Source organism: Piliocolobus tephrosceles, chromosome 5 (assembly GCF_002776525.5).
Source record: "Piliocolobus tephrosceles isolate RC106 chromosome 5, ASM277652v3, whole genome shotgun sequence".
Lineage (NCBI taxonomy): Eukaryota > Metazoa > Chordata > Mammalia > Primates > Cercopithecidae > Piliocolobus > Piliocolobus tephrosceles.
In genome coordinates, this window is record NC_045438.1 from 139,802,751 (window position 1) to 139,817,423 (window position 14,673).

Consider the following 14,673-nt stretch of genomic DNA (forward strand, 5'->3'; position numbering starts at 1 on the left):
ATGTTGTCCAGGCTGGTCTCCAACTCCTGACTTCAGGTGATCCACCTATCTTGGCCTCCCAAATAGATTACAGGCATGAGCCACCATGCCTGGCCTAGTAATTTTTTTTTTTTTTTTTTTTTTTTTTTGAGACGGAGTCTCACTCTTGTTGCCCAAGCTGGAGTGCAATGGTGTGACCTCGGTTCACTACACCTCCGCCTCCTGGGTTCGAGTGATTATGTTGCCTCAGCCTCCCGAGTAGCTGGGATTACAGGTACCCGCCACCATGCCCTGTTAATTTTTTGTATTTTTAGTAGAGATGGGGTTTCCCCATGTTAGCCAGGCTGGTCTCAAACTCCTGATGTCAGGTGATCCGCTCACCTCAGCCTCTCAAAGTGCTGGGATTACAGGCATGAGCCACCATGCCCAGCTTGGCCTGGTAATTTTTTAATTACCATTTTAATCTCCCTGCTTGTTATTTGTCTGTTCAGCATATTTGATTCTTCCTGATTTAAGCTAGGAGGGTTGCATCTTTCTAGGAATTTATCCATCTCTTCCAGGTTTTTTAGTTTATGCGTATAGAGGTATTCATAGTAGCCTTGAATGATCTTTTGTATTTCTGTGGTGTCAGCTGTAATATCTCCCATTTAATTTTTTATTGAGGTTATTTGGATTTTCTCTCCTCTTTTGGTTAATCTTGCTAAAGGTCTATCAATTTTATTTATCTTTTCAAAGAACCAGATTTTTGTTTTATTTATCTTTTGTATTTTTTGGTTTGTTTCAATTTCATTTAGTTCTGCTGTGATCTTGTTTATTTCCTTTCTTCTGCTGTGTTTGGGTTTGCTTTGTTCTTGTTTCTCTAATTCCTTGAGGTGGAACCTTAGGTTGTCAGTTTGTGTTCTTTCAGTCTTCTTGATGTAAGTGTTTAGGGCTATGAACTTTCATCTTAGCACTGCTTTTGCTGTTTCCCAGAGGTTTTAATAAGTTATCACTACTGTCGTTCAGTTCAGGGAATTTTTAAATTTCCATTTTGATTTCATTTTTGACCTAATGTTAATTCAGGACCAGGTTATTTAATTTCTATGTATTTGCATGGTTTTGAAGGTTCCTTTTGGAGTTGATTTCCAGTTTTATTTCACTGTACTCTGAGAAAGTGCTTGATATAATTTGAATTTTCTTAAATTTATTGAGGCTTGTTTTGTGGCCTATCATATGGTTTATCTTGGAGAAAGTTTCATGAGCTGTTGAATAGAATGTGTATTCTGCATTGTTGAATGGAACGTTTTGTATATATCTGTTAAGTCCATTTCTTCCAAGGTATAGTTTAAATTCATTGTTTCTTTGATTTTCTGTTTTGATGACCTGTCTGGTACTGTCGGTAGAGTATTGAAGTCCCCCACTGTTATTAGGCTGCCATCTATCTCATTTGTTAGGGCTATTAAGTAATTGTTTTATAAATTTGGGAGCTTCAATGATAGGTGCGCACATGTTTAGGACTGTGATATTTTCCTGTTAGCCAAGGCCTTTTACCATTATATAATGTCTCTGTCTTTTTTAACTGCTGTTGCTTTAAAGTTTGTTTTGTCTGGTATAAGAGTAGCTACGCCTGCTCAATTTTGTTGTCCGTTTGAATGAAATGCCGTTTCCCACTGCTTTTTGTTGTTGTTGTTGTTGTTGTTGTTGTTGTTGTTGTTGTTGTTGTTGAGACGGAGTCTTGCACTATTCAGCCCAGGCTGGAGTGCAGTGGAGCGATCTCTGCTCACTGCAAGTTCCGCCTCCCGGGTTCACGCCATTCTCCTGCCTCAGCCTCCCGAGTAGCTGGGACTACAGGCGCCCCCCACCACCAAGCCCGGCTAATTTTTTGTATTTTTAGTAGAGATGGGGTCTGACCGTGTTAGCCAGGATGGTCTCGATCTGCTGACCTGGTGATCCGCCCGCCTTGGCCTCCCAGCGTGCTGGGATTACAGGCGTGAGCCACAGCGCCCGGCCTCCACCGCTTTTGAAGTTTATGTGAGTCCTTATGTGTTATGTGAGTCTCTTGAATACAGCAGATGGTTGGTGAATTCTTATCCATTCTGCAGTTCTATATCTTTTCAGTGGAGCATTTAAGCTGCTTACATTCAGTGTTAGTATTGAGATGTGAAGTACTATTCCATTGATCATGCTATTTGTTGCCTGTGTACCCGGGTTTTTTTTATTTTTGTTTCTGCTTTTAAAATTGTATTTTTGTTTTATAGGTCCTGTGAGATTGATGCTTTAAATAGGTTCGTTTTGATGTGTTTTCAGGATTTGTTTCAAGAGTTAGAGAATTTTTTTTTTTTTTTTTTTTTTGAGATGGAGTCTCCCTCTGTGGCCCAGGCTGGAGTGTGCAGTGCAGTGGCGCGATCTCGGCTCACTGCAAACTCCACCTCCCGGGTTCATGCCATTCTGCTTCAGCCTCCTGAGCTGGGTCTACAGGCGCCCGCCACTATGCCTGGCTAATTTTTTTGTATTTTTAGTAGAGACGGGTTTCACCGTGTTATCCAGGATGGTCTGGATCTCCTGACCTCATGATCCTCTCGCCTCAGCCTGTCAAAGAGCTGGGATTACAGGCGTGAGTCACCATGCCCGGCCAAGATTTGGAGAACCTTTTAGCAGTTCTTGTAGTGGTGACTTGGTAGTGGCGAATTCTCTCAGCACTGGTTTGTCTGAAAAAGACTATCTTTCTTTCATATATGATGCTTAGTTTTGCAGAATACAAATTCTTGGCTGATAATTGTTTTGTTTGAGGAGGTGAAGATTTGGCCCCAATCCCTTCTAGCTTGTAGGGTTTCTGCTAAGAAATCTGTTGTTAATCTGAAGGTTTTCCTTTATAGGTTACCTGGTGGTTTTGTCTCACAACTCTGAACATTCTTTCCTTTGCCTTAACTTTAGATAGCCTGATGACAATGTGGCTAGGCGATAATCTTTTTAGGATGAATTTTCCAGGTGTTTTTTGTGCTTCTTGTATTTGGATTTCTAGGTCTCTAGCAAGACCAGGGAAGTTTTCCTCAATTATTCCCCCAAATATGTTTTCCAAACTTTTAGATTTCTCTTTTTATTCTGGAACACCAATTATTCTTAGGTTTAGTCATTACATAATCCCAGACTTCTTGGAGACTTTGTTCGTACTTTCTTATTTTTTTTCTTTGTGTTTGTTGGATTGGGTTAATTCAAAGACCTTGCCTTTAAGCTCTGAATTTCCTTCTTCTACTTGTTTGTTTCTATTGGTGAGACTTTCCAGAGCATTTTGCATGTCTATATATGTGTCCAATGTTTCCCGAAGTTTTTATTGTTTTTTATTTATGCTATCTACTTCATTGAATAGTTCTCCCTTCACTTTTTTTTTTTTTTTCCCCCTAGACGAAGTCTCACTGTATTGCTCAGGCTGGATTGCAGCCACAGGATCTCAGCTCACTGCAACCTCCGCCTCCCGGGTTCAAGCAATTCTGCCTCTCAGCCTCCTGAGTAGCTGGGATTACAGGTGCATGCCACCACACCCAGGTAATTTTTGTATTTTTATTAGAGATGGGGTTTCACCATGTTAGGCAGGCTGACCTCAAACTCCTGACCTCAAATGATCTGCCCACCTTGGCCTCCCAAGGGATTACAGGTATGAACCACTGCACCTGGTCTCTCCCTTCACTTCTCCTATCATATTTTGGATTTCCTTGTGTTGGGCTTCACTTTTCTCTGGTACCTCCCTGATTAGCTTAATAACTAGCCTCCTGAATTCTTTTTCAGGTAAATCAGGGATTCCTTCTTGGTTTGGATCCACTACTAGTGAGCTAGTGCGATTTTTGGGAGAGTTTCCTTCAGGTTAACAACAGATTTCTTAGCAGAAACCCTACAAACTAGAAGGGATTGGGGACCAATCTTCAGCCTCCTCAAACAAAACAATTATCAACCAAGTGTTTCTGCTTCCTTCAGAGGATCCGTGGGTCCTCTTGGGTGTCCTGATTTATTCCTGCAGTCGTTCTGGAGCTAAAATTCATGATGGGGGCCTCCACAGGCTGCTCTGTCCATTCAAGTCAGAAGTGCAATCTAGTCCTGTCTCCCATATGCCATGATGCTCCCAATTCACTTCCAGTGGTCAATTTTCAGGCTTCAATTTGCTCAGCCTCTCAATGGCATTTGGCCCAGCTGATATTCCCCCTTTATGAAAACACATTCCGGCCGGGCGCGGTGGCTCACGCCTGTAATCCCAGCACTTTGGGAGGCCGAGGCGGGAGGATCACGAGATGAGGAGATCGAGACCATCCTGGCTAGTACGGTTAAACCCTGTCTCTACTAAAAATACAAAAAAATTAGCTGGGCATGGCGGCGGGCACCTGCAGTCCCAGCTACTTGGGAGGCTGAGGCAGGAGAATGGCGAGAACCCGGGAGGCGGAGCTTGCAGTGAGCCGAGATGGCGCCACGGCACTCCAACATGGGCGACAGAGACAGGCTCCGTCTCAAAAAAATAAAATTAAATAAATAAATAAGAAAAAAAAAAGAAAACACACTCCTCATTAGACCCCTGAGGGTCTTCTATCACAAAATCCCTGAGTGTTAATGAAAGATCTGAAGTATACCAGCCTCAGGTTTACGAGATGACCTCTTTTAATCTTTTTCACAGCAGAAAGGAAATCATAACTTCCTTGAGTGTTGCTAAAATTGTTTTATTACTCAGGCAGAAGCAGTCTCATGACCCAAAGAATGAGTATCTGAAAAGAAAGAATAGCTATTGGCAATCACCCTGTTACCTCCAATCACTTATATACCATTATTGTCTATCAGAAACCATCCATTTTTATCTGTTAAGCCGGACATTGTCCTTGAAGCTCACTGGGACCTCGTAATTCTTTATTCTTTTCATAAATAGTGTTTCCCCAAACTTTGGTGAACCAGTTGCTTTTGGTGTTCAACTTTTTAGGGAGCCAACTGAGACATAGCCATACCAGACCTTTCCACCCCCCCAAAAAACAAATCCAACATAATTATATAATATATACATGTATTACTTTAACATAAAATTTTAAAAAAGATGTTTGAAATTATGTATCATTCTGTAATATTTGCTTTTCGATTGCATAACTGTTATTACTTAAACAAAATAATAGGACTAGTTAATAATGGCAATTAGTAGTAATTTATAGTAGGGCTAAATACATAAATAATATGTTTGGGAAAAAGATAACAATATGATTTTAGTATTTCTATCTGTTCTCATGCAATAATTTAATTTTTTAAAACTCTTTATTGGATATTTAAGTCTCATAGGCTATATTATTTCAACTTTAAGGTACGTTAGTAAAGGAAAAACATAAATACAAAAATGTAAAATACAGTAAGAATGTAAAAGAAGAACATAACTACAATAAAACTACTTAAGCAGATATTACCTATATTTAATGAAAAAAATGGCACTTCTTTCTGTTCTGTGAAACAAATAGAGTATCTTTACCCTTTCTGTTTCTTTCTCCAATATTTTTTCTGTGATCTGTCTGCAACATTTAAGACTTCTTTATTTTCTTTAATAGAGTGGTAATACTGAATACAGTCAAAGATAAAATTCACTTTGAATTGCAGCTCTGCTCTCTTACCAAGCCCATATTACTTAGATTCCTGGTATCATTCTAGTGTGATAAAATCACACTAAATATCCTCTCAACAAAAGCATTTGAGCATTGAATACTCAGTATTTTACTTACTAGCAATAGCAGGCTGTTGCAGCAAGCTGAGATCGCACCACAGTACTCCAGCCTGGGCAACAGAGGGAGACTCCATCTCAAAAAGATAATTAAATAAAATGAAATAAATAAATAATAAACTTGGGAAACAAAGCTTGGATTCCAAATAAATTGTATTTTTAGCAAGAGATTGATAAAGTCCTATTTAACTTGCACTCTGAAGCAGTCTTTTTTTTTAAAAAAAGAATCGTTTCTTAGTGTATGAATCTTTATGTCACAATCTACATAACATAACATTGTTAAAATTAATGGGAGGCGATTGTTTTGGAATGAACTCCTGCACTAGGTTCCAACAGACCAGACCAAACCAGAAGGGAGTCACTTGTGCAGGGTACCAAGTGATCAAACTGAACTTTAAAACAGGTCGGTTTTCCAAAAAACAGGAGATTCAGAGCAACCAGTAGAAAAGGGTCCAGTCTACCTCAGCCAGCATGATAAGGAAGTATTCTCTGCTTTAACCCTACAAGGAAAGTCACTTTGAAATTACCAATCCACTTATTGTTCCTTGTTTGTAGTTTCTTCAGCCTTTTCTACCTATAAACCTCATCCCCTCATCAGAGCACCTTCTTATTTCGTAGATGAGATGCTGCCTGATTCATAAATTGCTAATAAAAGTTGATCTGATCTTTAACCTAAGTGTGTTGAAATTTTGTTCTTTGACAACATCGAACAAATGAAACTGTAAATTTCTGTTTTACTGTAGTTCTTTTCTCCATTCTCACTCTTAAAATATTTTCAAATTAGAGAATAACATTCCTCTTGCCGCACACTTTGAAAATATGATTTTACACCAAGTAAACATTTTAACATCTATCCTATGGCCAGGAATAATGATAGTCAACTTTAGACATTTCTAAGGAGGCTACTTCCTTTCGTTTCTATAAAGTGAAAAATCTTATTGTTTCTGCACATTTTGAGGTAACTAAAAAGTGACCATAAATCTCAATAAGGCATGAAAGCCTCAATATCACCAGTAAGCAAATCACAGTCCTTCTTAGCAGTGTTGTTTGTTTTGTTTTGTTTTGTTTTGTTTGAGACGGAGTTTCGTGCTTGTTGCCCAAACTAGAGTGCAATGGCGCGATCTCCGCTCACAGCAACCTCTGCCTCTGGGGTTCAAGCGATTCTCCTGCCTCAGCCTCCCGAGTAGCTGGGATTACAGGCATGTGCTACCACGCCCCGCTGTTTTTTTGTATTTTTAGTAGAGACGGGGTTTCACCATTTTAGCCAGGCTGGTCTCAAACTCCTGACCTCAGGTGATCCACCCGCCTTGGCCTCCCACAGTGCTGGGATTACAGGCCTGAGCGGGTCATGCCGGGCCTCTCAGCAGTGTTGTGAACAACGTGTGCAGAACAGTTCACATGTAGGATCTTTTCATTTTCTTTGGTAAAAAGTTTATAGTCTGAATGGAATTTGCCAAAATTTACATTTGCACTGTCTGGCAAATATGCAGATAGATGAGCAAGGTCTAACTTGTAGTTGACCAACGAATCAATGATTGTTTATGTTTCAAGTGGTTTCATTAAGTCTTCATACATACCAAGAAAGATGATTTTCAACATCAGCTGGTCATCTGACAGAATCAGCTCTCCACTACAAGAGACCATATGTGGTATCCGAATTTCCTCTTGTTCACCTACGATGCAACCTCTGAATCAGGAAATAGAGTAATTAAGGAAGCCATAAAATAATGTGTGTTCTTTTCTAATATTCTGGCCAATGCCATTTTCTTGTATTTATTTTTAATTTTAATTTTATTTAAAGTCTGCTTGCAAGCAAGCCCAATGCTATTCTCTACAGAGCGTTGGCGTCACTTTTGGGAGACAAAAACTCTTTTGATCGGTTCACAAGTTCTTGCCTGTCTCATCCCAGACTGGAGAGATGCAGTGTCCCTGTGTACTTTCACATCCAAATCTGTTTTGAATATTGCGTAGTATGCTCCGTTTTGATTATTTATTCTCCAAATCCAGTTCTATGTGTCCTTCTATCTGTCATTCAAGTAACAGTCTGTTTAGACTTTTTCAATGCTCTCTGGGTTATGCTGGCATTCGCATGATAATCGTTCTCGTTTTCGTTATCTAAACTCTAAAAATCTGGCCATAGTATTCACAATGTTAAAAATTAAACTAAGGCCGGGCGCGGTGGCTCAGGCCTGTAATCCCACCACTTTGGGAGGTCGAGGCGGCGGATCACTTGAGGTCAGGAGTTCCAGACTAGCCTGGTCAACATGGTGAAACCCTGTCTCTACTAAAGGTACAAAAAATTAGCCAGGAGTGATGGTGCAGGTTTGTAATCCCAGGTACTTGGGAGGCTGAGGTAGGAGAATCGCTTGAACCCTGGAGGCAGCGATTGCGGTGACCCGAGATCACGCCATTGCACTCCAACCTGGGCGACAAGAATGAAACTCCATCTTAAAATAAATAAATTAATTTAATTTAATTTAATTTAATTAAACGAGCACTATCTCAATACAGACTAGCACTATGTGGACACGACAGTCTACAGTCAAAGACCGAGTGTTACGCTCGCGATTACAAACTCTAACATCGCGCATTTAAGTCGCCTCACTCAGAGAGATGCACGGTCCAAGGTTGTCACCATCAGCGGCCAGGGGAAAAACGGCCACAACTACAAAAGTGGGATAACCTAAGCCCTATTATCCATTGGCAATAAAATCAGTGTTACTTTCAGTCCTGGGGCAGAGGTGGGAACAAGGGTGGGGTTGTCACTTTTTGTGTGTGTGTAATCTCTCCGACCTATCGCCAAAAACCGAAAGCCCAGACTGTTCACATCCCAGGTAGGGTTTTCCTGGGAGGTGGGTCTTTGAGTGCTAAACCTCAGACAATCCCCTGGCAAACAAAGTCAGTGGAGAAGATAAGCTTTTCACCCCTTCCTGCTTATTACTACCGTTCTCACATCCTAGCAGATGCCCAAGAGTTTGCACCAAGAGCTCCATATTCTTTACACCATGAAGTTGCATTTGTCCAAATCCCTTTGGACTTCTTCAAGACCGAGACGGAGGCGTGATTGGGGAAGATTGCAGTGGGTTGAAAAGCCAGTGGGACTTGGGAAGGTATTTTCTTAAAACAGACGGCCTTACAAGAAGTTTGCTGTATAGTAGGATAGCCTTACAAGAAGTTTGAGCGCATGAGATAGCGACAGGTGGAGACGCCTGTCAAAGGACGTTGTTTTGTTGTTTAAGATAGTAAAAGCTTCAATGCTTCCCGATGGGAAACACTGGATCATTTTCCTGTGGGAAAGAACCGGTATGGAGGCAGAGAGGAAACAGGCTGGTTTCCTGTTCTCTCCAGACAAAATGGATGGACACCCGTGCAGGTTAAGTGTCAGGTTTCTGGACAGGACGTTTAGGAAATTTTCTACTTGAGGTGAGAAGTGGGGAGTCATCAGCTCAGAATGAGACGGGCAAAAGCAGCAGATCAGCAGCGACTTTCTTGATCTGATTCAAGTTTTGGAAGCTGTTGAGCTTTTAAGAGGTTTCATAAGAATATTTTATCTTAGAAATTTAAAATACAGGTAATGTAGACTTTAAAAAGTTTAAATGAAGTAAAAATCACTGTTGAACATATCTGACAAAGACCCTCTGCTGTCTGCCTCCTTAGCGCAGTAGGCAGCGCGTCAGTCTCATAATCTGAAGGTCCTGAGTTCGAACCTCAGAGGGGGCAGCTACTATTTTGTCCCCAAGCTTAAAAAACTAGCCATATTTGTTCATTATATAATTATCTCTATAATTTCTTGGCTCCGTATATGTTGTCAAACAGATCAAGTCTCAGCTCTCTAAGTCCCGACGGATTATCAAGTTCCAGTAAATCTCTTACCAGAGGGCATACTGTTTTGTCCGAGTTCCTCTGATCTCAATTCCCTCTTGGGACAGTATCCTCCTACCGGTGCAACTTAATCTATTGAAAAAATGAAGAGACAGATGAAAACCTGATATTCAATTTGTTATGGCAGCCCTAGGAAACTAACACACCATCCCTTCTCTCACTCACCAACCTCCCATCACGTCACCTCAAGCTGTTTTATTTTCTTCATATAATTTTTACTACATAAAGTTTCCTTGTTCTTTTATTTTTTAACGTCTTTATTGTCTGTTGCCCACCCATCCTCCTAGATTGTAAATTCCAGTAGAGACTGAATTTGTTTTATCCACTTCTATATTTTCAGTGCCTAGTACAGTATCTGATAAACAAGTATTTCTCAAATCAATCACTTAATTTACATATTAAATGTTGTGGTTTTCTTTCCATGCTTCCTGTCACTATCTTACTCCACAAAATCAACATCTCAAACTTAGATTATTTGCAATCATTACCCCAGCAGTTACACATACTGAAATTCATCTTGCAGGCTATACCTCTGTGGCCCAGTTTGTGCTGGAAAAAGAGAGGGCTCTCCTTAGACATCTCCTCCAAAATGTCTGGACTTTAGGGGTCTATATTTCAGGACAGCTCTCTTAACAGTTCATTCTGGGGTCGACTTAAGGAAATGTTTTATAGGGAACATCTTAACAGTTTCTTCTGGACCCTAGGCCTCTGGTTCCAGGAGTCTGCAGCTACCACAGTTAAGGAAATGCTGTTAAAGATTTGGGAGAAGCCTAAGAGCTGGGTTGTCTGGCTGTTCAGGCAGCTGTTCAGAGGCTGCTTTATCTTTATTGGAGCCATCACAATTCAGAGTCTGTACCTCTCCTTTGCAGAATCAGACACTATTTTTATTTTATTTATTTATTTGTATTATTTGTTTTGAGTCTCGTTCTGTCTATCAGGATAGAGTGGTGTGGAGTGATCTTGGCTCGCTGCAACCTCTGCCTCCCGGATTCCAGAGATTCTCCTGCCTCAGCCTCCCCAGTAGCTGGAATTACAGGCCCGCGCCACCACGCCCGCCTAATTTTTGTATTTTTAGTAGAGACTGTTCCACCATATTGATCCGGCTGGTCTCGAACTCCTGACCGCAGTTGATCTGCCCGCCTAGGACTCCCAAAGTGCTGGGATTACAGGCGTAAGCCACCGCGCCCCGTCAGAAACTATTTTTAAAATCACCTAGTTTTTCAGACTTGCGGGGCTGGCTCACAATAACTAAATGCCAGAAACATGTCAAGCCAGAATATGAACATATTATAACTTTCTTGATAATTGATCAGTATCTTCCCTCCTATGTAAAATAAACTCTGTACTGGAAAGCAAGTAACAACAGAAGATTACTCTGGCACCTGTAAACAGAGTAACAGGAATAATAAAATATTAAATACTTCGTATTCTAAGGTTATCCTTAAATGCTAGTTTTCTTCAGAAAATTTGGGGCTATCTCAGTGCAGAGGTCCCATGTATTCACCTCACTACTTTTATTTTGCATCAGAGTTACTTACCTATCTGGGGGTTGAAATTTGGGATTTTAACGGGTTTTGTGAAATTTTGCAGTATATGTAATCTGTCCAAAAAATAAATGGTACTTTCCTTATTGGCTTATTTCAAACGTGAAGTGAGAATCAGGTGATAAAAGCCAGTTGTTACGCCCGAACAGGGACTTGAACCCTGGACCCTCAGATTAAAAGTCTGATGCTCTACCGACTGAGCTATCCGGGCTCTCTGCGAAGGGTGTTCTTCCTGCGTATTCTAGTGAGTAAGAAGGTGCATAAACTCGATACCTTTCAATCTAAATCCTGTCCACAACCCTTTTCTTTATTCCCATCTATGCTTTTGTCCCCTTTGAATATGGCTCACAGTTATTTTTGTCCCCAGCTCATGGAAAAAATGAACTCCCATCCTTGTGTAATGTAATCCAAACAATTACTTGTAAAAGTAATGTATAACTACAGACGTAATCGCCGGGTTTGTCTGGTCTTTAGTCTTCAAAGATTATGCTCCAGTCTTGCCTGTGACCTTAAGAATACCTGTCACACGGGCGCCGTGGCTCACGCCTGTAATCCCAACTCTTTGGGAGGCCGGGGCGTGCGATCACAAGGTCAGGAGATCAAGACCATCCTGGCCAACATGGTGAAACCTCGTCTCTACTAAAATACAAAAAATCAGCTGGGCGTGGTGGCGCACGCCTGTAGTCCCAACTACTCGGGAGGCTGAGGCAAGGGAATCGGTTCAATCTGGGAGGCAAAGGTTGCAGGGAACCGAAATCACGCCACTTGCACTTCAACCTGGTGACACAGCGAGACTGCGGGAAAACAAAACAACTGCCTGGCACAAAGAGCGCACAAAAATAGGTTTTGAGAACTTATTTTGAGCAGGGCGCTCAGCTGTTGCCCTGGGGTTACTGCAGTGCAGAGGTACTACCTCAGCCCTTAGGGGGTTCATACTTTAAAAGAGAAAGGCAGCAATTAAAGGACAAATTACACTCTGTTTAAACAGCCAATGTGATAAATGCTCTCAATAAAAGTTTAGGTTACAAAATGTTGAGAAAAACAAGCATAATCTCATGACCTAACTTTGCAAATTCAATGAGATAATATAAGCAACCTCTTGCTGACATTTCCGTGAAAATTAAGTGTTATCACAATTGTTAATCTTATTGTAAAATAGATCATTTAGAACACTGTATTTAACCATTTTGGTTGTGCCACTTTAGACAAGTTTCTTAATCTCTCAACCACTTCACTTCCTTAAATCTCACAACAGAAATCCCTTCCTCAAAGGCTAGGTTTAGCACAATGGTTGTCATGTGGTACATTTCTGATCATGCATTTATTTATGCTACTATTGCAAAACAGATTCGAGGTTATCTGCACAACTATACTATAAGATAAAGTGAAAAATGTTAATAGATTTAAATCAAGATAAAGAAAACATAGAGGAAGAAAAGTAAGGTGAGACAAAATAATGCACACTGTAAATCACACTCCGCCCCTTGTCTTCAAGAGCATGGATTATAAAGGGAGATGACCTCTTCCAGGAGATTAGAGAAGACTTCTCGCAGGAAGTGATGTTTACACTGAAAACTAAAGGCCTAGTTGGACAAAAATGTGACTCCAGCATTCCAAGAAGATCAAAGAGCAGAGCACTTTCAGACACCTGAGAGAAGTCCTGAGCAGCTTGTGTACAGAGAGCTCAAGAGAGTGTTGATGAAGGTGGGGGCTGGGGTGGACAGAAAGGCAGGGACAGATCAGTGACTCACAGGCTCAGAGGTTATGGCTAGTAGTACAGAGAGCTGACTGCACCCTAGCAGCAATGTGAAGCCACTGGGAATTCTAAGCAGGAAGGAACGACATGATGAGATTACTTTTAAGAGTACACTGGCTTTATGTAAAGAATGAGTCAGAGTGGAGGAAGAGATGATGCAAAAACATAAATTAGGCCATTGTGCAGAAGAAGGCCATCCAGACATGGCTTAGCGACTATGTGACAGTGGGGAGGAATGGTGCAGAGAAACTGGGGAACAGCTAGAAGAAAGAAAATTTGGGCCCAGACTGCCCCTGGGAACCTGGAGGGCCGGAGGTGTCAAGATGTCTCAGCTGCTTATTTACCAAAAGAAGCTCTTTACAGGGAAAGGCAATAATAAAGCAAAACAGGGCAAGGCCAGTGGCTCCCGCCTGTAATCCCAACATTTTGGGAGGCAGAGGTGGGTGAATCACTTGCGGTCAGGAGTTCCAGACCAGCCTGGCCAACATGATGAAACTCCGTCTCTACCAAAAATACAAAAATTAGCCAAGTGTGGTGGCGCATGACTGTAATCCCAGCTACTTCAGGAGGCTGAGGCAAGAGAATCACTTGAACCTGGGAGGCAGAGGTTGTAGTGAGCTGAGATCACGCCGCTGCACTCCAGCCTGGGTGACAGAGCAAGACTTCATCTCAAAAAAAAAAGAAAAAGAAAAAAGAAAAATTAGAAATAAAGCGGAATAGGAAACGGCACCTTGTAGCTTTTGAGAGTTCTCTGGGAGCATAGAGCATTTATTCTGCTCTTGATGAGCCTTATGAAAACCTGAGGCAACTGCTGCTAGTTTAAACCAGTAAGCAAGGCCTGGATGACCAAATAATAACGAGGAGAATTTTGGGAGGAAGTGATCTCTCCGGAGAGAGTCAACGTGGGATAAATGAACACAGGCTGAGTAAGTCCTTGCTGGGGGCTTCCAAAATGTTGCCACACTGATGGCATTCAAATCTCCTGGAGTCACTGTTAGAAACCCAGATTCAGGCTGGTTGCAGTGGCTCACACCTATAATCTCAGCACTTTGGGAGGCCCAGGTGTGCGGACCATCTGAGGTCCGGAGATCGAGACCAGCTTGACCAACATGGAGAAATCCCATCTGTACTAAAAATACAAAATTAGCTGGGCGTGGTGGCGCATGCCTGTAATCCCAGCTACTCGGGGAGGCTGAGGCAGGAGAATCACTTGAACCATGAGGTGGAGGTTGCAGTGAGCCAAGATCATGCCATTGCACTCCAGCCTGGGCAACAAGAGCGAAACTCCATCTGAAAAAAAAAACAATTTCACAGATTCTATCTCAGACTCACTGAATCAGAATATTCTCAAGGTCTGGCTGACCTCCGCAACTTAACTCACTGTTATCTTTTCTCTGCCCTATGCAGTGAATTCCCTCTCTGAACATGATCGTGACCTCTGAGACCCTACATGATCTATGTGCATCATGTAGGGTCTATGTGTATCTAACCCCCTCATCTCCTATCAAGTTCTCCCTTGTTTACTGATCTTCAGCCGCACTATTCTCCTCCGTCGTTCCTTGAACATGCCAACGGCATTCTGGCCAAGCCTTTGGAATTACTGTTCCCTCGGCCTGAAATTCTCTTTTCCCTGATAGCCTCACAGCTCACTCACTCACTTCCTTCAAGTCTCTGTTCAGATGCCTCCTCATCAGGAAGGTCTCCTTGGTCACCCTTTATTATAAAGCAATCTCCTCCCCTTTGTTCTCCATTCTCTTGCTCTTTTTCTTCATGGCATGTATCACCACCTCACATTTTATATA

At 41.6% G+C, this 14,673-nt stretch overlaps 1 long non-coding RNA gene and 2 other non-coding genes across 3 annotated transcripts in view; 1 reads left to right on the forward strand and 2 right to left on the reverse strand.

Annotated features, from left to right (window-relative positions):
• LOC111525977 overlaps nt 1-4,407 on the reverse strand; it is a 19,356-nt gene extending 14,949 nt beyond the window's left edge. Inside the window, exon 1 of the long non-coding RNA XR_002726250.2 lies at nt 4,345-4,407. This is a non-coding gene — a long non-coding RNA (uncharacterized LOC111525977). The remainder of the gene's footprint in view (nt 1-4,344) is intronic.
• Nucleotides 4,408-9,336: 4,929 nt separating this feature from the next.
• Nucleotides 9,337-9,409, forward strand: TRNAM-CAU. Its single transcript has one exon. It is a non-coding gene; the product is annotated as a tRNA-Met (tRNA).
• A 1,844-nt stretch (nt 9,410-11,253) lies between these two features.
• Nucleotides 11,254-11,326, reverse strand: TRNAK-UUU. Its single transcript has one exon. It is a non-coding gene; the product is annotated as a tRNA-Lys (tRNA).
• Nucleotides 11,327-14,673: the final 3,347 nt, after the last annotated feature.